Source organism: Notothenia rossii, assembly GCF_949606895.1.
Source record: "Notothenia rossii genome assembly, chromosome: 8".
NCBI lineage: Eukaryota > Metazoa > Chordata > Actinopteri > Perciformes > Nototheniidae > Notothenia > Notothenia rossii.
Window position 1 is genome coordinate 9,654,711 of NC_136906.1, and position 23,149 is coordinate 9,677,859.

The window sequence follows — 23,149 nt, forward strand, 5'->3', positions numbered from 1 at the left end:
GCGTGTACCGACCTGCCCCACAACCTCCTGCTTTCATTACCGAGGGACGAGTTCTAGGAGTGATTAACAGTCTATGCAGACTCCGTGGTGAATGCAACACAATTTTTCAATTTCAAAAGTAGCAAATGGCTATGAAGAAATTTACACACTTGTATGCATTTGTTTCAGGGAACTTCCTGCCTAGCAATTCCATGGAAAGACAGCTGGGGGGGACGAGGGTGAGGAAACGAAGAGGAGCGTGAGACTGTGTTGGGGGGGGGGGGGGGGGGGGGGTAAGAAAACAACTTGGCACATCCCCTAAATTGACTAAACGTTAGTGAAATGTGATTCCTGTGGAGCGTGCCCCCCCAAACTTTCCCTCCTCACCCTTCTCCCCCCCCCCCCACTCCTCACCCTGCATCCGCACGAATACTGCTCAGACCTAATGACACATCTGCTGCTATAATCACCTATTCACCCATAGCAGACAGGAGGAAGAGAGGAGAGTCTGTCTGGTCCATCCAAGCCCCCCCACACACCTCCTTCACACCCCGGAACCACCCCCCCCCCCCACAAGGCACTGTTGGACCGCCTTCCTCCAGCCCTTCTGTGCTTAGATCCCCCAAGGCCCAGAAGAGACAGCACACAAGACGTGTGTGTGTTTAGAAATATAAATATATCCTTTCAGGCTTCATTATGTCTCACTCTCCATCAATATTATTGAAGATATTTGACTTTCTTTTCTTTTATATTCAACATTGTTATCTCTACATACTAAACCTATATTTTGTTTTAATTCATTTTGACTTTAACACATTTTGCTGTCTTTTCTGGCATCAAGTTCATGAAGAAAGGCTCTAATGAAGGCATGAGAAGGACAGTACTATAGCATCAGCAGGAAACTGAACTGCAAATAACAAATAAGATGGGGTCGGTTCAGAGTTGACGCCAGAGTTTTTAAAAGGACTTGGAGATAAACTACTTTGTTATTGTACGTCATTGGAAAAAACATTAGAAAGGAGACATTTGTTCCACACAGAACAACACTATTTAGACCCTCCAGAAAAACGCGATTCTGTGATCGCAGAATTTACCGCATAATCAGCAAAATGGCGCAGATTTTAAAAAAGCCGCATATTTATCAAAAGGCCGCATAATCCCCGCATTTTTGCACACAAAGTTGAGAGAAAAAAAAGTTAACTCGTCTTGACGTGACGTCATCAGCTCGCGCATCATAGAATGTAAACAAAACTGTATAGAGTGAACGTGTGGAGCTCACACGATAGAGAAAACACCAAGATGAAACAATCTAATCCATCTCATTTACCGACGAACATTTCTACTAAAGACCGGGCAAAAAGTGGGGGGAAACTATTCTGCACCCCGTGCAACTGTGTGTGTTGGAGCATAAGAGAAAATTGACGGTGACGACCCACTTTGATTCATTCAAACATTCGAAAATGCTTTCTGCTGCTGCGGACAAGAAAGCCAAACAACTCACGTTCACCGAGGCATCGACCTCCAAAACCCTTTCGAGGGCTACAAGAAACGAAGTGAGTAGCCTACAAGATTGAAGCTGGTCAGATAACGAACGAGTAAATGAAAACAGAATGAGGCGGAGAAGTGTGTGTGTGTGTGTGAGATTAAAATAGCCCAATTGCTTTTACAATAAAAAAAAAAAACATTGAATGTGTTTAATTGAATAGTAAAGGGGTTTAACGTTAGTAGCAGGTTGTGTGTGAGAGAGAATAAATAAGACAGCCCAATATTTAAAAAAATTGTTATTCTTTTTCCCCCGCATATTTAGCATATTTCGCAACTTTACGCATATTTCGCAACTTCCCGCAATTTCACCGCATAAAATCACATAAAAACCCCGCATGTTTAATCGCATAATCAAGGATTTTTGCCCGCGTTTTTCTGGAGGGTCTAACTATTACACTAACATTCAAATTCATAAAAACTGCTGAATCCTGTTAGAACCTATTAAAGATACAACTGATTGCACTATTATCAGATATTTTATCACAAAAAAATAACTACAATATAATTTGGTACCGTCATGTTTACATTAAAAAAATAAAAATAAGGAAATGTTGAAGTACCAGCATGGGCTATCATTACAATATATGGAGAGACATTTTGCCTGAGTCAACTAGCAAAGTCATTCAATAAGTGAATAAAACAGACTAAACACAATTATTTCAAGTTTATAGCAAATGCATGCAACAGGCATGTCCTTCTATGGTTGTGATGTGCTCATCAACAGGTTAAATTCCTTGCTGAACTGTACATCGATGTATTGACCAGAGGTACTTACAACATTAGGACCTGATCTGCAGGAGTGTTATAATCACAGCATTGTTGATGAATCACATCAACGACTTAAAGTTTGATCCATTTCCAATAATTGTTGATGCTACAAGTACGTCAGCCAAAACAAATGCCAAATCGCACTTGGTTTAAAACTGAAATCTCAAACTGTGTTAGTGAATGATCTATATATGAATTACAGAGCACACAAACCGTATGATGTGATGTGACAGTGTAAAAAAAAAAGAACGCAAATAATCTTACCAGTGTCTGTGTCGTCATACACTCAAGATTTGGATTGTGGGGCAGACAAATGAGACGACAGAACCGCATTGGTGTGAATGCAAATATATGCCAGACTAGAGGCCATAATAGAAAACATTTCATGAGACTGAGGACAAGAACAATGTGTGAGACAATGCTACAACCTAAAGTAAAGTGGCGCAGGATTGAGTTCTAAACCCGAAAATGGGTTAGCGTTTTAGTAATCCTTGTCTGAAAGTCAATGGTTTTTCAATTTGTTTTGAGTTGGATGCCTAAAATAAGGTCTGTGTTTAACTCAAGCTTACAATGATTTTTTATTTAGTTCTACAACATTAAATACATCAATAATACCCCACTCGTGAATGTCTGAAGCTTTTATGTGTCTTAAAAACAGCAGTTGCTTACAAGAGACTACATATGACTACTAAACATCATCACACAGAATACTAGTCCCCCTTTTGCTTAGCGGTTGTGACGTTCAGTCAGACAACCATGTAGTTTGTTTGTAGCATTACGTTAGCAATAAAACATGGAAGCAATCATCAACAGAAATTATTCATATTCCAAAAATAAAAATCCCAATATCTTTTGTTGAAGGAGCCCGTGCGATACTTAATTCCGGGCTGGCCATTAAAATACGTCATCACTGCACCACTCTAAATGACAATAAAAGTCCACCACTGTGATGCAAGAGCACAAGCTAGATCTGTCTTCACAGTGTGTGTGTGTGTGTGTGTGTGTGTGTGTGTGTGTGTGTGTGTGTGTGTGTGTGTGTGTGTGTGTGTGTGTGTGTGTGTGTGTGTGTGTGTGTGTGTGTGTGTGTGTGTGTGTGTGTGTGTGTGTGTGTGTGTGTGTGTGTGTGTGTGTGTGTGTGTGTGTGTGTGTGTGTGTGTTAAACTGTGGCTAGCATTAGGGTTGAAAAGCTGTAGACGGAGAACAGGTCTACCGTGCCAGGCCCAAACAACAAGAGTAAAGCTGATCTGGAGATAGAATTATTTCACAACCGGGTACCTGTATGTGTGTATGTGTGAACCAATATCTTTGAGTGCAAAAAAAAAGAGTGTGCTACACCTTGACATAAAGTTATCCAGCCATCTATTTACTTCCTTTAAACTGAATTTGAGTGCAACAACAAGCACCGTATAACAGTGATTAATCCACTAACACTCAACTACTCAAAGATGAAATGCTGTCAAGTGAAATACAAAGTATATCAAGTCTAACCAGCACAAATCAACATGTGTTCAAAGACACCTATAGTGGCTGTCCTTAAGTTATGAGGAGCATTAAGGCAGAAGCAGTGAGGAGGAAGGAGGAACCACCTTCTGATCAGCTTGTCACCCCGCCTTTTGTCCTGCTTGGCCGGCTGGGAGACAAAGCTAAATCAGGGAAGGGAGGAGGACGGTGATGATGCATCCGTCACCCACTGTGACTGACTGATCGTCCTGACGATAGACAAAGCCCTGCCCCTCTCTCAGGCCACGTTTAAATGGGCTCAGTGCAGCTCTGAATACAAAGCTTACACCCAAACCACAGGCTGTATGACCCAGACACAGGCATCTTCGACCATACCCCATAAAACAAACAAACCCTACAACTGTTCAGTGTCTTACAGCATAGTTGATGGCTTAAATGCCATTACGGATGGTCGATTGGAAACGGAGCAAGTAAACAGACAGCGCCCACATCGTAAAATAATTTCTCATAAAATATCAGTAAAAGGACGTCAAGTTTTGCCCTGATGACTCACAATAGAATGACCTAACATAGTCGTTATCTATATTAAAGCATGGTGCCGTTGTAAAGGAAATACAAGTAATCAAACCGTCCCTTTACAAAAAGGAAACAAATCACGGCGTTTAAATGAACTGATGTGATTAGTAGCATATAAGCTAAAGAAGAGTTAGCTAACACTAGTAAGCCTCAATAATGTCCCTCTTCAAGCAATAGACCGGGTTGGATAGCGAAATAATGTTAAACGAAGAAGAAATCCAAGTGTGTGCAATGCTATTTTAATTCATTCGTTTGAATAAATAGTCACCTCGTCGCTAACGGTTACCGCTAACCCTAGCTAGCAAGTTGAGTGCAAACTTGCAGCAAGTAACGTTAGTTGTCAGTAGCTAGCCAAATAAGCTAACGGGCAACTTGCTTACAGTGTTTTACTTAGTTGAGTCTGGTGATTTGAAAAGCACAACAAAACTACATTTTGATTTAATATGTAGTTGGTCTTGTCACCCATTTGATTGTGTGCCCGTAGATATAACGGCTGACTAACATTCATTTATCATAAAAGATCAAAACTTGTCTTTGTAAAAAAGTTGGATCAAAGCTAGCAAAGCTTATGTTAGGTTAGCCAGCGGCGTATCTCCTCACCCCTGTAGTTTGGCTTAAACATTCAACTGTTGATCACTCAGCATCTAGTGTTATACACAGCTTGTATTTTTTGTGATTTACAAGCAATCCCACACCAAGATACAGAACTATTCCGTTCAGCTAGACAGCCACTAGGATGCTAAGCTAGTTAGCAATCCTTCAAGCTACTAGCCAAGACGGGTGCTCGGTGGAGACATCACCAGAGCAAACTGGATTACAGGACACCCTGGAAAAAAACAAAACAACTCGACTGTCTTGAAAGCCGACGTTAACTTACCATATATTTTGGGCTACGTCGGGTTCAACTTTTAGTCCAGGAAAATACACCCATAAACGAGTTTCTCCAAACCCAAGGGAAAAAATGAAGATAGAGTACTTATTCCGGCGTTCGGAGAGCTTGTTGCGCCTCCGCCTAGCTATGTGTGGCTAATGCTAAGCCAGCTAAAGCCAGGCTACACGTATCTCCTCCTCCAGAACATGGCGGGCAGAGCGGGAGGGGGAAGCTGGGAAGGGTGTGACCAAGGCGGCTTTACTTGCCAGCGACACAGAAAGACCCTTTACTCCCGTCTGAAAACCAGTGGTGTAAAGTAACTAAGTACATTTACTCAAGTACTGTTCTTAAGTATCAATTTTGATGGACTTGTACTTTGAGTATTTCAAATGTTTGTGCTACTTTGTACTACCACACTAAAATTAAGAGGTGAATGGTGTACTTTACTCCACTACATTTGTTTAATACCTCTAGTTACTTTGCAGATTTGGATTAATAATGAGAAATATAAAGGACACTTAAATAAGATGTTAGTTTCACTCAAGGAGTAACATTCAAAAGCTTCCCTGCAGTGTTCAAGAAAATAGTAATCCTACTCTTATTAAGTACACTTCTACTTTTACTTAGAAGATCTGAGTAGGCCTACTTCTCCCATCTTAGCTGAAAAGTATATGCTGGTCATACTGCTCACAAAGTCATAATGTGAGGTGACGGCAACAGGGCAGAGCCACCTTAATCATAATTCATATATTTCCCAAGTGTTCACTGAAATGACATGCAACAGGATGGGCCTTGTTTCTTTGGAGTGTATAAAATGGCATGAAGGCTCACAGCAGTGCTTATGTCTCCTTTAGAATTTCAAATTACCTGGATACTCCTGTTATAAAACATTAGCATCTATTCTGTTTGAGCTGTAAGTGACTGAACAGACCTCTCAGGTTAATCAGGTTCTCCTCAAGAAACTAACCTGCTACTTATTTGTAATGAAAGCCACTGGGAATTAATTATGATGGCTAAGTAGTATAGGCCTACACACATATCATCTTCTTAACGTGTGTGTGTGTGCGTGCGTGCACGTGTGTGTGTGTGTGTGTGTGTGTGTGTGTGTGTGTGTGTGTGTGTGTGTCAGGTGTGTTCATAGAGGCATAGCAAACATTGTAGGACAGCATTCCACCAGTCAGACTAGTTCATTGTCTCTTTGCAACCATCTCATAATTTGAATAGGGAAGAACGCATTCCCCCATATTTCCGAGTCACATGCATCACACACTGTTGTAATACTCAAATCAAGTTCTAAAAATAGGCTTTAAAAGTGTACAGTGAGCTATGAATAGTGAAGATGGAGAGTTTGATCCAATAGCTAAGTAGGAATTAAAACGTCAGAGTTGTACAGCATTGAAAGGAAAGTTGCCAGCACCTGGGCCATGTTCATGGCCAATGTGGTGTCTGTAAACTGTATTTTCTTTCTATGTATATGCTGTGCCTTCTGGCTGGCTGGCCGTGACACGTGATTTTGGTCTTTTTCTAAGCCTAAACCTAAGCCAATTGTGATTGTAAGCGTCTGCATGAGAGAGTAAAAAAGAAAGACAGATTTGGATGTCATTGTGTGAACAAGCTGTTAAATACCTTTTATTTTTCAGCCACACTGGTTTTAAAGCTGTATATAAATAGAGCAGGCATTTGCAGGCAAAAATAAACAGATTATTAAAAAACTCGACCAAAACAGTATTTTCTGGCATTGATAGACCCCAAACCTTTTCACTAATGGATTCTTCTCTTTCTTTACCGAGCTTTCTTTACATCAGTGTAGACCTAATATAATCCACATTTAAACCACAACCTTCCTGAAACACACTGGAACAGTCAATATTTAGCCCAGATTTCCGAAGAAGATTATGTACCACAGCTGGTTTCTTCAAGAACATGAGAGGTGACTGGAGGAGGGCATTATGTATTTTGTTATGAATTATATAAATAAATATAAAATACAAAATATATAATAAAATATAACATATTTTTTCTTGAATCAGCTGGAAAAAAGCAATTGCACTAACACAAGTGATAAATTGCTCTCGTTTCCAGCATGTGACCAAAGGTAACCCGGGTCGGTCTGATAAGATCCTTTATTTTGCAAGCAGGACATTGAAAAAAAATAGCATTTAATGTCACCTTGACATATAAGATTATTTACCAACTCCTGACATCACCTTGTTTCATAGTTTTCTTATCTTGTCTGTCCGAGTGTTATCATACTCTCCTCTTTGCTTATTCAAGCCTGTCAAATCTGGATTGTGCTATTCCATTGGTTGAATGTAATGAAGTACATTTGCTCAAGTACAATGAAGTACAATTGTGAGGTTATTTTACTTTTCATTTTATGCTACTTTATACTACTCCACTACATTTTTTTTTAATTACATTTTTTACTCTTTACTCTGCTACAAGCGTCTTTGAGTTCTAGAGAAGCACTATATATACATTATTTATTATTATTATTTATCTGAGAGCTTTAGCAACTAGCTGTTCTACATATTCAGATTATTAGCTAATACACAATGTCAGCTGCCATAGACTCATGAATGCATCAATAATCATAGTGCAGTGATATTATTTAATTATTATTCAGAAATAGGCCACTCAGAGTATATTTTGAAGGCTATCTTTAATTAAGTTATGTCTTGTACTTTTACGCCACTGTGCTAATCTATAGAAGGCAAAGAGAAAGCAATGAAAGTCAGCAGGCTTGTCTTACACTGTGTTAGTGCCTCCTTCAGATCAGACGAGAAGACACCTCCATTTATCTGAAGTTCCAATTTTAGCCAACAGAGGTCAGCAGTGTTCTACTTTTGAGAAGACTTACCTTCTTATTGTATCTGAAGGTAACTTGGGAGGTCCTTTACCTGAACTCCTGCAGCCATGAGTGGCCTTTAACTTGGAATTAGCCTGGTGACCCTCAATAAAAAAAAGAATTAAACCTGATTAAAAATTAAGCACTATACCCTGCCTTCTTCATTGTAATTACCAACATCCTATTGGAGAATCATTGGGCCCTTAGATATCCTATCAACACCCTTAAGTCTAATGCACTGGTCGTAGATGTAATCAGATCAGTTATTAATATCATTATTATCTACTTTATCTATGATCTATCTAGTAAAACATTGTCTATAGATTATTGCATCCCCAGGATAGGACATTCTTTTATTTTAACATCTTATATTTACTGAAATATTTGTATGATATTTTATTGGACATTTTTACTTCTTATAGTTATTTAAATATATTTTTTATATTTGATTTAATTAATTGGAAATGATCTTAACTTCTTATGCTTATACGTCTTTATATAAATATATTTTATTAATGCAAATTCTTACTTTAACTTTGTATGTTCATACACATTTTTGTTCAATTTTTGTTCACACTCACACACACATGTACACACCTGTGCCCCTGCATGAGTGGTTAGGGTTAAGTCAGGATGAACAGTTTTCTTCACCCTTGCATTCTACATGTGCCAGTAGGTTGTGGCTAACACATTCACCGCTGTTGCTATTGAATTGCCTTTCACACGAACAATGAAATGTTAGTTACTCATATCCCTCAATACAAATATAAAGATTTTGAAGGGTCACTGGGTAACTGATGGAACAAAATGAAATATAAAACACTTCACAACAGCTTCAACACTCGTTGCTCATAATATCCGGCGCAGGAAGTGATGTAAGTGCTGGGTGAGCTGAACAGAACAAAAGGGTATGAAGAGTTGAGCGTAGACAAAGAACAGAGCCACCTACAGAAAAATCTAACTTGACAACCAAAATCCAAATAAAAGAACAAACAAGTACAGCCCACACTGTTTATTTCAGAAGTGAGCCTGAAAAATGCTATGCTAACTTATGAGCAATTAGTACAAATGTACCAAGAAAAAAGAAAAAAGCAATGTTCGATGCATCTGTAGAAGATTTCTAACTATCTTCTATTCGCTTAGCTAACTCAAAACATACAGAACACATGGCTTTGGTGCTGAAATAAACTCTTTATTTATTGTCTTTTACTATTCCTGTTCAGCATTTATAGACTTTACAATAATTATCACTATCTGTGATGGATTGCTTCCGTATTGAGATGCCGTACACGTTCTCATGTGTAGGAACTCATGGGAAATATTCCCCTTTAAACTGTGGGTTTTCTCCGGAAGTGTTTCCTTGTACGATGTGAGGGTCTAAGGACAGAGGGTGTCGTATTGTCATACTGATATTCTGTACAAACTGTGAAGTGTAACATGAGACAAATGTAACATGTGTGATATTGGGCTATATAAACATTGATTGATTGATTGATTGAAATCATCACACACAAAAAAGAAGAGATTGTGCTTTGGCCGTGGAGCTGAAAGGCCGTTCCACTTCCTCTTCCCCTCTTCCTCTTCTATTCTTCCCCCAGTCGACCCTCCTCTCTCCCTCATGCCATTCCTCTTGCCATGGCTGAGTCAAGGGACCAGCTGACTGGGGATTTCCTGGACAGGTCATGTTGGTGAAACCATAACCCGTCCATGTTGTTCTGCTTCGTCCACTTTTATTAAGTCCTGTACTTTTTTCTCAACGGCCTTCAGACTAAAGCGATGGAGAAAGAAAGTGTTGTTTTTTTTTTTGATAGGAAGTTAAGAGACTTTGTGCTCACTTGCTTCTGCTTAATCCACATGATATGATTGAATGGAAATATTTAAAAATAAATACAATTGTATTTATTATAAACTTGTTAGGCCTCAACCTATCACTGTGTATATCACCAATTAAACGTGTTTGATAAAGTTTAAGAAACCTCAACTCAGTAAAGACTGAGAAATGTTGACTTTATTTGATAATTTTACAGTTAAAAAATAATGTTCATATTTTTGCCATTATTATAGTGTTGAACTTTCAAAACAAATTGCTTTGGCAAGTTACAATATAACTTGTAAAATGTTTAATAAGCACCCTAACCTTCATGATATTTTGTTCTCGGTCAAGGTTGGTTGTTTCCGTGAACAGCCGAATGTTGTGTCCAGGTCAATGTCGTGGCCGCAAGGCATTGTGGGGCAGAACTTTCTGCTTTCCTTTCCTAAAGCAGTGTTTCATAATCAAAGGAGTGTTTCCTAAGCTAAAGGAGGTTATAAAGGAAGTTTCAAAGCTCCTTTCCTATCATCTAGAGAATTCCAACAGCTCTTATCATGGCTGCCACTGAGGCTCTCCCGGGTCATTTCACTCCGTTAGGAACCTTCCTAAGCTAAACGGACAATTCCAACGCAACCTAAGACCTATTCATCAGCTGTGTTCATGCACGATATAAACATGACTCGTATGCTGCTGTGTCACATTAAAACAGTTTTTATCCAAAGAGACCGAGTTAGTCTCAGGGTCGGATCACTGTGATTTTATCATTTTCTTTTAGGTTTTAATATATATATATATATAGTCCTTCCGCTTTCTAGAAATAATCTAAATAACTATAACACCTTAAAAAATGTTGAGCAAGAAACGTTAAGTATCATTGATATATTATGAGTGTAATGGTTTCTGGACTTTTTTTTTTTTGTATGCTTGTTAACTGTGTTGACATTTTTTATTTTTTTTTAAATCACATCATTGTGTAAATAAATCAAATACAGCTAATACAACACAAATTAATACAAATATTTCTAATTGGTTGTTGCATTCGTAAAGAGAAGGTACAAATATGAAGGTATTTTCTTTTCATTGACATTATTTCTTCTTCCCCCGAGTGGAGCAGGCTGGCTCTGTGAGAAAGATCCATGTCCATGTTTATAGTTTCAGCTTCCGAAGATACTATTTTGTCTTTTTACATGTCCATGACCTTACGTGCTTTTGCGTGCATCAGAACCGTCTATACAAAGTACTATTCATGTACACGCTCTGCGGCATACTTTGTGTTACTACGAGGTACTTTCTGGTACACTTTAATAAAATAATAAGCATGTAATGTATCGTTGTCTGGTAGATGATTTTCTTCCCAAACTTCCCAAAAAGTAGGAAACTCAATTTGTTATCAACTTACAAAATAGTATTCAAACAATTGAACATTTACTAATGAAAAAATATTAGAGTACAATAACAACAGTTTATTTATGACTTACTGACAATTATAAAAGCACTTGATTGTTCAATTTTTCACACATCGGGAACTGAGAAACTCAGGTTCCCGATATGAATGACTAAATACCATTTCTAACTGCGGACATGATGAATTATTAAAAAGGGAAAGTGGGGAGGCGTGTGGCGCAGTGGATAGAGCCTTGGTGTTGGGATCAGGGGGTCACAGGTTCAAACCCCCCTGCAATCAGCATGTTGTTGTGTCCCTGGGCAAGACACTTCACCCAAATTGGGATTGTAAGCTTTGGATAAAAGCGTCTAACAAGTAACATAATGTAATGAAAGACACATGACAGATGTTGAAGCAATTAAATATTTCCAGAAAGCCTTCATAAGCGATGCCCTGTCATTAAGTAACTAGTAAAAAAAAAGAAAAAATGAATTATGTTTTGTGTTAATGCTTGTGGACTAAAGGGCAGATCCGATGAATGCAGATAATGAGGAACTTTATTGAGCAACAGTGCAGAGGTTTAACGTGCACAGTAACAGAGCAAACGTTTCTTGAAGGAGCATGGTTTCAAAAAACAAAATGTGCACTGAAGTCTCAGGTGGAGCGTCTCTGAATCCTTCAGATTCGTTTTTAGATGGGGGCGCTCTCAGTTTGGAAAAGGAGCCGGGTGAGGAGGAGGAAGGAAGCATCTCTGGTTCACAGCTGTTGTAGAAAGGATCTTCCTCACGGCCCTGGATCAGGTCCTGGTAGATATGGAAGTCCAACAAAGTCTGGAGAAAAAACGTTGCGTTCAAAGGCGAGTGAGAAAGAGGAGCTCCTTCTGGTCGATGAAGTTTAGCATCACAGTCAGTCAGGTTTCAGTTGATGTGTGTTTGCTCCGTCTTTCACAACACGTATGTATATACCTGAGAGAAAAAGATGAAAATAAAGTAAAAGAAACATGTTTTAATCAGTGTAGGCATGTTATTATTACACTGCTGTGTTTCTGCATGTAAACTGAAGCCTTATATTTACATGTTTGTTTCTGGTCCTTGCTGTTTCACTGAGGTCTCCACGTGGCAACAGGGTAGAGGTTTGCTGGCGGAGGCTGCAGGTGGAGGCTGGACGCCTGTCATTGTAGGAAACGTGTGCTGGACCTTTACCTGCACTGGATGTATTGTGGTAGCCTGATTAACAACATTCATTTAGAAATATGCACCATGTAAGCACAATGTTGAAAGATTAAAAGTCTAAAAACCTCTTTCAGAAAGGTAAGGAAACAAACCCACCTGTTGGCCCTCATTTCAGGGAATATTGCGACGCTTATATTGTACGTCATGTTCCTATTACAAATTAAATATTGCATACATTTTCACGTACTCTTCAAAAATATAATGCCACATATCTTCTGGGAATGATGTAAATGTACGTTAAAGCAGTGGCGAACTGTCAGGGCCTTCAAGGTATTCAGAGAATACCCTGGAACACTCAGATAAAGCAAACAAAAAATCGATTTAATTATATAAATAAAATGTTATAAAATGTATATAAAATGAATAAATGAGAATCGTATCTGTGTTGTTGATCTATAATATTACAGTGTTACGTTGATTTGTTTGTCCTTCTTGGACCATGCACTACGCATTTCAGTGGTTTCGTGTTAGAAAAGAAAGCATTGAGAGCGTACTTTTGGACTGACAGTTTGATCAACCAATCATTGATTTGTAGCCAATGGGCTTATTCTTTCAGAGTTTCCCTCGGTTCCAGGGTACTCTAGACTCGAGGCCCGCTAGTTAACTGGATCGAGACAGAGGATCAGATGAATGCAACGAAGCAATTCATGCCGTTTTATTGTTTTTAACGTTGAAATGACAAGTGCAAAAGGTGAAGATGAAGTTGTTGCGGAATTGTTGTGAGTACTGTTAGAAATTAAAATCAATGTTTTAATGGGGAAATGTAGTTTAAACATGCCGTCAGTTTTAATGCTCTTTTATACTGAAAAAACAGAAATTCTTGTGCACAAGCAGTTAAGCTTTTATTCTGAAAATCCTTCATCTACGGTTAGCATTTAGCATGTGGCTAATATACGATTTCCTAAAGAGGTGAATTTAGTAGCGAAATGATATGGAGTGGTGCAAACCGAAGCCTACTGATTTAACACTACAACTATAGATGTCGAGATACTACCATGCCGAATATTAAATGAAGGTACAGTTTATTTGAATACATTATTGTTTACAGACGAGAGTAGCATGTGACAACATCCGGAATGACCGGAAACCAAACGAGCCGAGAAGTATTTTTTAGAGTATTGATTACAGCGTTTAGAATGTGTTAAATGAAAAGTGATGAAAGAGAATATGAGGAGAAAAGGCGTGTTAAGCATATATTGAATGTGAAAAGAACCAATCCTCTGTTTAAATGCAATAACGGACATTGGAGACGAGGCGAGCCGGCTGGCGGGGAGGAGCCAGCAGAGGATATATAACAGCACCGGAGGAGGGATCGGCTCTTCTCTTCCCTAACGAGGAGCGGATCACAGCTGTTTGTCTGACTGAACAATATCATGCTTGTGACCAACCAGCGCCTTTTTTAATTAAAGTACCCAATTGAACTTTCACAGAGACTCCATTTAGTCTCCTTTTAAAGCTTCTCTCCTGGACGGGAGAATAACGAACACAGTTTACAGTACCCTTTTCAAGACGATAATTCAGTGAAAAGACGGACATTATAATGCTGCGGAGGGGGGCGGCGAGGGGTGTGTGTGTCTACAGAAGATCCAGTTGTGATAGACACGGTTCGCCACTGCGTTAAAGTAACCTTTAATTAACAATTATTCACAATATCAATGCATTTTAGCTGGTTGCTTGGGGATATAGGTCTACATGGGGAATATAAAGGATTTTGTTAGATGTTTCAAAATAATGTTAGCTAGCTAAAACAGAATTGTTAGCAAGGCAGTGGCATAATTTCAATTGTATCCATTTAATTGTAATGAGTAGATTCTTTGAGTCAGTCCAGTATGTTACCTGAGTCTAATGCTAACAAGGTTTAATGGTGTGAATCAGTACAGTAAATGTTTGGAGGAAACATCGGTTAACTTTCAGGCCTCTGAAACCTTTGACGGTAAATTACATTGAAAACTGTGCATAGAATGGAGGCATATCTTATTCACCATTATCCTGTCATATCTATTAACGGTATATATTTATTGTTATTGCACCTGTTGTTGTTACTCCCATAGGCGGAGTATTACGCTCAGACAGCAGGTCTGAGTTTCCTAAAACAAATATGTCCCACAAGTTTTATATACTTCTAACATTATGTTTTGTTAATTATTACGATATGTTATGATGGCTTTTGACTCAGTAATCAAATAAGAATGAATTACGTCTATTTTATTCACCTGGTTGTTTTAAAGCACTTTGGTGTAAAGTAATGACTTTTTTATATTAAAGTTGAACTATCACTCTTGTTAAATGACATTGTAAGTGTTGCCAATTGCAATCTATACATTCATGTAGAAGTGAGAAATTCATGTTATTTATTAAACATTTTGGGGAATTTGGGGCAGCAGGTATATAAACATCCTTTTTATCTCTGGATCCCAAATGACCTTGACTGCATGATCTTCACTTGTAATGATAACATGTCCTTTAAGTCAGTTCACAAACTAGCGGTCCCTGTTCAGAGATGCACTCCATCAGCGTGTAGTGGCACTCATCCTCCACTTGAGGGTGCAGCAGAATCAAATATGTCAGACAGAGAATTTCATCTGTGAGTTGATGAAGAAAATAACATTTAAACCTGGAGATGACCTCTGACCTCCATGAGAGCAGACATATTCATACTTGATGAATAGTTTTAGTTGACTGTTCAGGCAAAGCTTGACTCTTGCAGAATGGAGTCAGTACTTGTGGGTAGATGGAGGCAGACGTAATGCATCTGCAGCTGAAAACTAAGTCTGTTCTTTCTGGGACAAAGCTTACAGAAAATAGATTTAAAGTTTTGGATATGGACAACATTTTGGATTTTATTCAATACTTACTTGTGCAAAGCAATTAAAAAGCAGTATATTTAAAAATGTCACGTTTGGAGTGGAGTGGATATTTTAATTCGTTTTTGGTTCTTCAAAGCATATAAATACATCTCGTTCTAACAGACATTTTTGAAGTCATGTTTTTAATTCTCTTTATCATCAAGGCTAACTCAGAGCTGCTTTACTACTCAATTCATTATTATTCAAAAACATTTTTTTAAATGAATCTTTGAACTTATGCAACATTTCTAAATTGTGTAATATACTGTCTCAAATGTTTAAAATATGGATGTAATTGAAATACACATCACGCGATTGATTGCTGACAGCTGATTCCCTGTATTTCTTCATGTATCCACTAAGTACTTTAATTTAAAATATGAATTATTCTGGAAGATTTTGATAACATAGTTTGAAAATATGTCTTTTGGTGGTCTGACATATATCAGGTGATTCTGAAAGAAGTGTCTCTGTGTTGATTAGTATGAGAGGCTTCTTAAAGGGAAGTGAAACAATGTGTGAGTGAGAGACTGATGGAGCAGAACCAACATCTGACAGAAACTCCTTAAAGGCTGCAGAGGTTCAAAATGGACTCCAGGATACTCAGCAACTTCTACAGGTGCACCTGACCTTCTACAGGTGCACCATAGAGAGGATACTGAACTTCTACAGGTGCACCATAGAGAGCATCCTGACCTTCAGGTGCACCATGGAGAGCATCCTAACTGGCTGTATCACGGCAGCTGCACCGCCCTCAACCGTAAGGCTTTACAGAGGGTGGTGAAAACTGCACAGAACAGACTCAGGGACAGTTTCATCCCACAGGCAATAAGACTGTTAAACACTTGAGCTTGCACTATTTTAATTTGTATTGTTGTTTTTTAAATGTATATTTGTATGTCTTGTAATTGAACTGTTGAGGAACCTGCAAGTAAGTTTCTCCTACATTACATAATTACTCCGTATTTGTGTATATGTTATGACAGTAAACCTCAAATTATCACAATAAGCATTGTGGTCTCTAAATGTAACATTATTGGTGTGACATTCTCCTACAAGCTAATTAAAAGATATGTCGGCCTTAAGTTTTAACGGAAACTAAACTGTGTGAATTGAATATGAATCAACTAACTAATTTATAAGAAAGTACGTTTAATAAGGCTTTAGGAATTGTGTTTAATATACTCTTTCAACAGGATTACCATAATAACTTACGATAGTATATTTAATTTATGTACAGACTTCATTGTCAGTCGACTTGCAATTGTGTGTGTGTGTGTGTGTGTGTGTGTGTGTGTGTGTGTGTGTGTGTGTGTGTCTGTGTCTGTGTCTGTGTGTGTGTGTGTGTGTGTGTGTGTGTGTTAGTGTGTGTATGTGTGTCCTCAGTGAAGTGTAGCTTCCAGCTGCAGCAGTCAGATCAGTTCCTGTTTGACTGAGGGAGGTTTTTGTACGACGCTTTTTCACTGTGTGAACACCCACTGACTGGTGATATGGAGACTCTGACAGTAGTAAACTGCTGCATCATCAGCCTGGACTCCACTGATGGTCAGAGTGAAGTCAGAGTTTGATCCACTGCCTGTGAAACGGGCTGAAATCCCTGATGCTCGAGTGGTAGCACGGTGAACGAGCAGTTTAGGAGTTCCTCCATCTCTCTGTTGGTACCAGACTAAATAGTTCCCACCATGAACCACATGACTGGTCTTACATATGATGGAGACGGAGCGTCCCAGAGCAGAGCTCACTGCTGCAGACTGAGTCACCGTGTACTGGCCTCTGGACTCTGAGGATACAGAGACAAAGACATAAAGCAGCGTCATGGTTTTGTCCGCTTCATTTCAGAGGGACGGATGTTCACAGAGGAGAGGAGTTTGATTCTCTGGACTTTACCTGTGAAGCAGCAGCAGAGGAGAGTCCAGATGAGGACGCAGATCAAAGTCATGTTTTTGATGAGGAGGATTTCTGTGGCTTCTGTTGTCATGAAGGACAGCTGTCAGTCATCCAGTGTTCAACTCTCAGGACTATAAAGTGTCCCAGAGCACTGGAGCATGGTGCTGCTGATGCAAAGTGTCTCTCTATGGAAATGCTCTGACTGACTCCAACAGGGACCTGGATTACTCTGATGATGCTGTTCATCAATGGATCCATCTCTCTGTCAGAGCATTGATCAGGAATGGGTCAGCGCTCACTTGTTTGAGGCTCTAAGTTCAATGGACACATTTTCTTGCAGTTCATTTCATTAAAAAGCTCAAATTAATAACCCCAAATAATCAATACCACCCAGGAAAAACTAAATGGAGGTTTATTATTAATCCTGATGGACAAACAAACATGTATTTATGGGAATTATGCACATTTGGAAGTTTAACATGCAGAGCTTTTATTAGACATGTATTGTTTCATTTAAGTGTTCAATTACTTTGATGAAAAAGTTGATAAAATCGTAAAAAAACATATTTTGTGAACAATTCGTTTTTCGAAAGAATCATCTTAATTTTGAAACTTACAGTTTTTCTCAATCGCTAAACCCACTATTTAGAATCAAAATTCCTTTCATCAAACCAACAGCACAGCCATCGAAACAGAAAACCATTTCTCTACAACAGTATACCATTTATCATTGATATCACACAAAATGCAGATGCTAAGCAGTGTTTTGCAAAACAGATCACACAATTCTCTAACTGAAGTTACAATTCTCTACACAAAGATCAAAAATCTTTTGTGTAACTCATGTCTAACAAAACAAAAATAATCTTCTCACAGTGGATAACACTTCCTCATAAACTTAGACCATAGCTACACTAATTGACACTTGATGTGCAAAATATTAACACTTGTTATCAGTCATCACCCCATTGAAAAAGGTAACTCCATGGAATGTACTGTATACCTTACAGTAATGATGTTACATTGAAAACATTTACATGATAGAATTTGCATGACTGTACTTAAAATATTTTTTTAAATGGTGCCGGTAAAGCTATAATAGTGTTGATATGACTTGCATAGCTCTTTGAGATGTTCATATGGGGAGGATTAGCTATAGCTGATACAATATTTTTACAGTCAGTAATTGTGGTCTTTTCCTTTTTGCACATTGAGAAATGTTTTTTTTTGTATTGGGGTGAATTGAGTACTTCACTTCCATGTAAATGAATTGCTCACAGCTGACATCAATGAATTTCCTATAGTAATTGTAATTAGTGAGAATCCTATAAAAGACCTCCCTCACTTCAGTAAGATGTTTGTCAAGGGTGGTGTCGACACGCAAGGAGATATTTCCCACGCTGCCTTGCAAGGGAAGACATACGCTGTGACGTAGATGAGGCTATGTGGCCAGACAGACGGCAAAGAGCAGATCAGTAAAGCTATATAGATCTCATTCTCTGCTTTACTGCTGATTTACATCATTTACCCATGTTATTTTTTTTCCAGTGTATTGCTATTCATCTTTTGTTTCTGTTACGGTGCTCTTCTGAAAATGAGACATAAAAACAATGACATAGTTACAGTAACACACTGTTTTTCCTATATGTAAGTTTGTTTCTCCCAACTTGTCAGTTTTCCGTTCAGTTTCCAATATCGATAGCTTGAGGTTTGTGTATTGATGATTGTAGTCAGTATTTAGTGTGCCACTTAGTAATGACTGTTCAAATAGTCTTCTAATGAGCTGACAAATGTTTGTTTTTGGAGAAGGTATCTGGTTTTGGAAGGGGTATTTTTAGTTTTGAGTGCCTTAGAGCACTTTGCAAGAAATGTATATTGTTATGGTAGAATGTGTTGTTATGGTGACCGGAGTTTCAGTTATGAAAACACATTTGTCTCATTAGAGGACAATTTGTTCTGTTTCGATCGACTTATTCTTTTTTGTGACCAGTATTTTCAGTTTTGGTCATTTAAGTGCATTTTGCAAAAGATATTCAGAGTTATGGCAAGTGTGTTTCTGTTTAGATGGCTATGTTCTTGTTTTGAAGAAATGAATTTAGATTCTAAAAAGTGGGTTTAGCGATTGAGAAAAACTGTAAGACACAACTTAATATTCCTTTTAAAGGTTTAAAAGGTTCGCAGAAGAAACATTAGATACTTTTCCATAGTTTGTGAATCTGTTTCAAACATTTGAAGCAGTGATTATATAAAGTGGGTAAACTGTGGATGTGTTTGGTGAGTTTGTTTGTGTCAAAGTCAGAGAGCCGTGTCTCTCTACAGTGAGAGGTTTTTGTACGGCGGCTCAATGACTTTGTATCACTGTGGTACACGTTCGGTGGAGGAACCAGACTGGATGTTGGAAGTAAGTCAAGTATTCATTTATAAGAGCAATTTCTCTTTTGTTGTACTTTTTATTAAGCAAACTAAGAGAAATAGTTGCCTCTCCATGTCATTGTATAAATTCTTCTCAAATATTTTGCACTCAGAGGCTAGCTTTCCTCCAGCAAAAAGAGTTTAAATGTTTTTATGAGAGTTAAACATTGAACAGAGAATAAATCATTATTTCCATCTTTAATGGTGAAGTAGCATCTTGAGGGCTGGTAGGTTTAGTTCAGTGAGTCAAAGTCAGAGAGCCGTGTCTCTCTACAGTGAGAGGTTTTTGTACGGCGGCTCAATGACTTTGTATCACTGTGGTGGACTTTTGGTGGAGGAACCAGACTGGATGTTGGAAGTAAGTTTCTGCACAAAAACTAAATATGATGTTGTTAAGAGATGTTTTAGATTCTGTGTTAGAATGTTTGAGAGATAGATTTGTATTATTTTAATCGTAATGTTTAGATAGTATTAGTATTCATGTCTTTATTTCTCTTCATCATTGAGCCTAAGTCGGAGCAGCTTTTCTTGAAATGTCTTTATACATTCCCAACATACTGTCATTTAAACAGCTTCAAATGTGAAATGATAAAACTGCTAGTTTTACCTTAACTTATTTTAAATGTTTCTTTCTCGGTTCTCTCCTCTGTTTTCAAAGAAATTACGAAAACAGTTTTTATATACAGTTAAACAGAGTAAAGATAACGATGGATATTAAAAAATGTGTTGAATTCTTTCAGACATTATTTTAAAGTTTGTAAAACTGGATAGTGATTGAGATTCACATTAAGCTCAATTGATTGCTCCATTTCCCGTATTTGTTCATTTATCCAGTAAATAATTTAATAATGGTTTGCAGAGTTCAGGTTTTGGAGGATTTTGAACACAACTTTTTTAAATGCTTCCTAATGTTGTACTTTATTCCTAGTGTAGTCTGACCTATTTCAGGTGATTCTGTGTGAAGTGTGTTTGTGCTGATTTGCATTAGAGGCTTCTTAAAGGGAAGTGAAACAATGTGTGAGTGAGAGACTGATGGAGCAGAACCAACATCTGACAGAAACTCCTTAAAGGAGAAACGCTCTCACAGTAAAGGTGTCCCAGTGTCTGCTGGTTGATTGACAGCTGTGTGCTCCCAGTCCTCTAATCTGATTGGTGTCTCCTAGGTGATGTCCCTCCCACCCTGACGGTGCTGGCTCCCTCCACAGAAGAGCTGCAGCAGGGGAAGGCCACGCTCATGTGCCTGGCCAACAAGGGCTTCCCCTCAGACTGGAGTCTGGCCTGGAAGGTGGACGGCAGCAGCAGCAGCAGCAGCAGCTGGGAGGTGAGCAGGAGCCCCGGGGTGCTGGAGAAGGACGCCCACTACAGCTGGAGCAGCACCCTGTGGCTCCCTGCAGACCAGTGGAGGAAGGCGCGCTCTGTGACCTGTGAGGCCACCCAGGGCTCCCAGACTCCGCTCTCAGAGACACTGAGGAGAGACCAGTGTTCCCAGTCCTGAGCGGACCCACTGGGACTCTGCTTTCTCTCTCACACTGCTCTCAGTCTGCTCTCTGGCTCTCAGGACATGTTTCAACATCAACCTGTTTTTGCTTGTGTCGATGGTTTCAACATTTTAAAACAATAAAGATTAATGTGTGTATTTTAAAAGTGACATGTGTTCTGATTCCCTTTCTGTGAGATATATTATATAAAAGGAACCTTTTTCACATGAATTCACAAAAGCCAACATAATTTTTTTCCAGATTACTTGTTAATAAATGCTAGACTGTTGATGTACTTCTGCATTCAGTTTGGTTCTATCTATGTTATTAATTAGTTCCAATAACCTTAGCAGGAACATTTAAATGGTAAACCCCAAAGCTCTTATAACTAATGTTTAATGTATTCTCTATGTTATGTTCATGCGTTGTTAAATATACCCTGAATTCATTCTGGACATCTGACTCAATAAAAAAAAGACATTCAGGTTAAGAAATGAAAAGCAGGGTATCATCTGCATACAGTTATATAACTTGAATCTAAATTGAGATGACCTTAAAGGTCCCCTATTATACTCCTTTTCAACAATATATTATAGGTCTCAGATATTTACAAACCATGTCTCTGAAGTGTTTGGCTCCAACAACCAAACAGATCATGCATGGTATAATGCAGTAAACCCCTCTGCTTCAGCCCTGTGTTTGGTTAAAAGAAAACACAGTGGTGCTCTAGGAGGAGATTCAGGTGATAAGGTGGGCGGGTGTTACCTTGGTTATTGGCTAATGGTTGCACAGCCCAACAAAACTTGACATCACAAAGTGGCCAAAATCTGATCAGCTCATTTTCAGACAGGTTTTTATATAGATGGATCAGGATAAAAAGAAAGGGAATCTTTTTTCCTGAAACTTTCATAATGTCTTTACACAGAGGGGACACATGTTCAGGTATAGAAGATATGGACAAGTGCATTTTTCATAATAGGTGACCTTTAAATCTTATTTAATGGACACATTACAACTCAACCTAAAATGTTGATACACCAGTCTCTGTCCTCTTGATATTTGTTCTGTTTGCAGAATCAATACATTTAATGAACTTTCGCTGATTGAATTAAAACTGATATTTGACTAAAACAAGACCTAATCCTGGCTGTGCCTGTTGCTATGGTCCTGAGTCGTGGATCCTGAGTCGTGGACCCTGAGTCGTGGATCCTGAGTCGTGGATCCTGAGTCGTGGATCCTGAGTCGTGGAACCTGAGTCGTTGATCCTGAGTCGTTGATCCTGAGTAGGAATTTAGCATTCACTCAATATTCATAAAAAAATTAAATATGTGCTATAATGTCACTTGGGGTTCACAGTTATGAGGGCCAAAGCTATAGAGTGGTTATTAAAGCCGTCAAAAATCACAAACTAATTGTAAAACTATCTTTAACAGAAATAAACAAGTTGTTTTAATGTTGAACGTGTTGTTGTGGTATTACATTTAAATAATGTTGGTAATGAATGCTATAGTTATTATTTTTTTCTGTGCAGTCGTTCATTCAAATCACTTCCTCTTTAGTTGAGGAGGTTTTTGTACGACGTTGTATCACTGTGTGAGCGGCCAGCTGCTACACTGCTGACAATAATAATCTCCTGCATCTTCAGTTTGAACTCCAGTGACGGTCAGAGTGAAGACAGTCCCAGATCCACTTCCACTGAAACGATTTGAAACTCCAGACTGAAGAGATGTAGAATGATGCACCAAGAGTTTAGGAGCTTCTCCAGGTTTCTGAAGGTACCAGTTAAGGCATGTACCAGCACTTGTACTGGCTGTACATTTGATAGAAAGAGTCTGTCCTGGAACAACCGACCGAGATCCAGGAGACTGAGTCAGGAGGATTTCTCCTGATGAATCTGGAAAACATGAAAACAGCAGAAGGGTTATTGAGACAAATCCAGCTTGGAGAAAGATGATCAACATCCAAACAGAAGAGCATCCTCTCTTTAACATGGAGAACAGATGGAAGAAGGTACATGCTGCTTGTCTCAGTGCTTCTCCATCATAGCAGATC

At 38.6% G+C, this 23,149-nt stretch overlaps 1 protein-coding gene and 1 gene segment (V, D, J or C); one reads left to right on the forward strand and one right to left on the reverse strand.

Annotated features, from left to right (window-relative positions):
- epn2 (epsin 2) overlaps nt 1–5,431 on the reverse strand; it is a 29,056-nt gene extending 23,625 nt beyond the window's left edge. For all 3 annotated transcript variants that reach the window (XM_079642879.1, XM_079642878.1, XM_079642877.1), the window contains exon 1: nt 5,207–5,431. The gene's annotated coding sequence lies outside the window, so the exon portion shown is untranslated. The remainder of the gene's footprint in view (nt 1–5,206) is intronic.
- Nucleotides 5,432–13,095: 7,664 nt separating this feature from the next.
- LOC307015286 (Ig kappa-b4 chain C region-like) lies at nt 13,096–21,386 on the forward strand. The segment is given in 2 exons: nt 13,096–13,193; nt 20,783–21,386.
- Nucleotides 21,387–23,149: the final 1,763 nt, after the last annotated feature.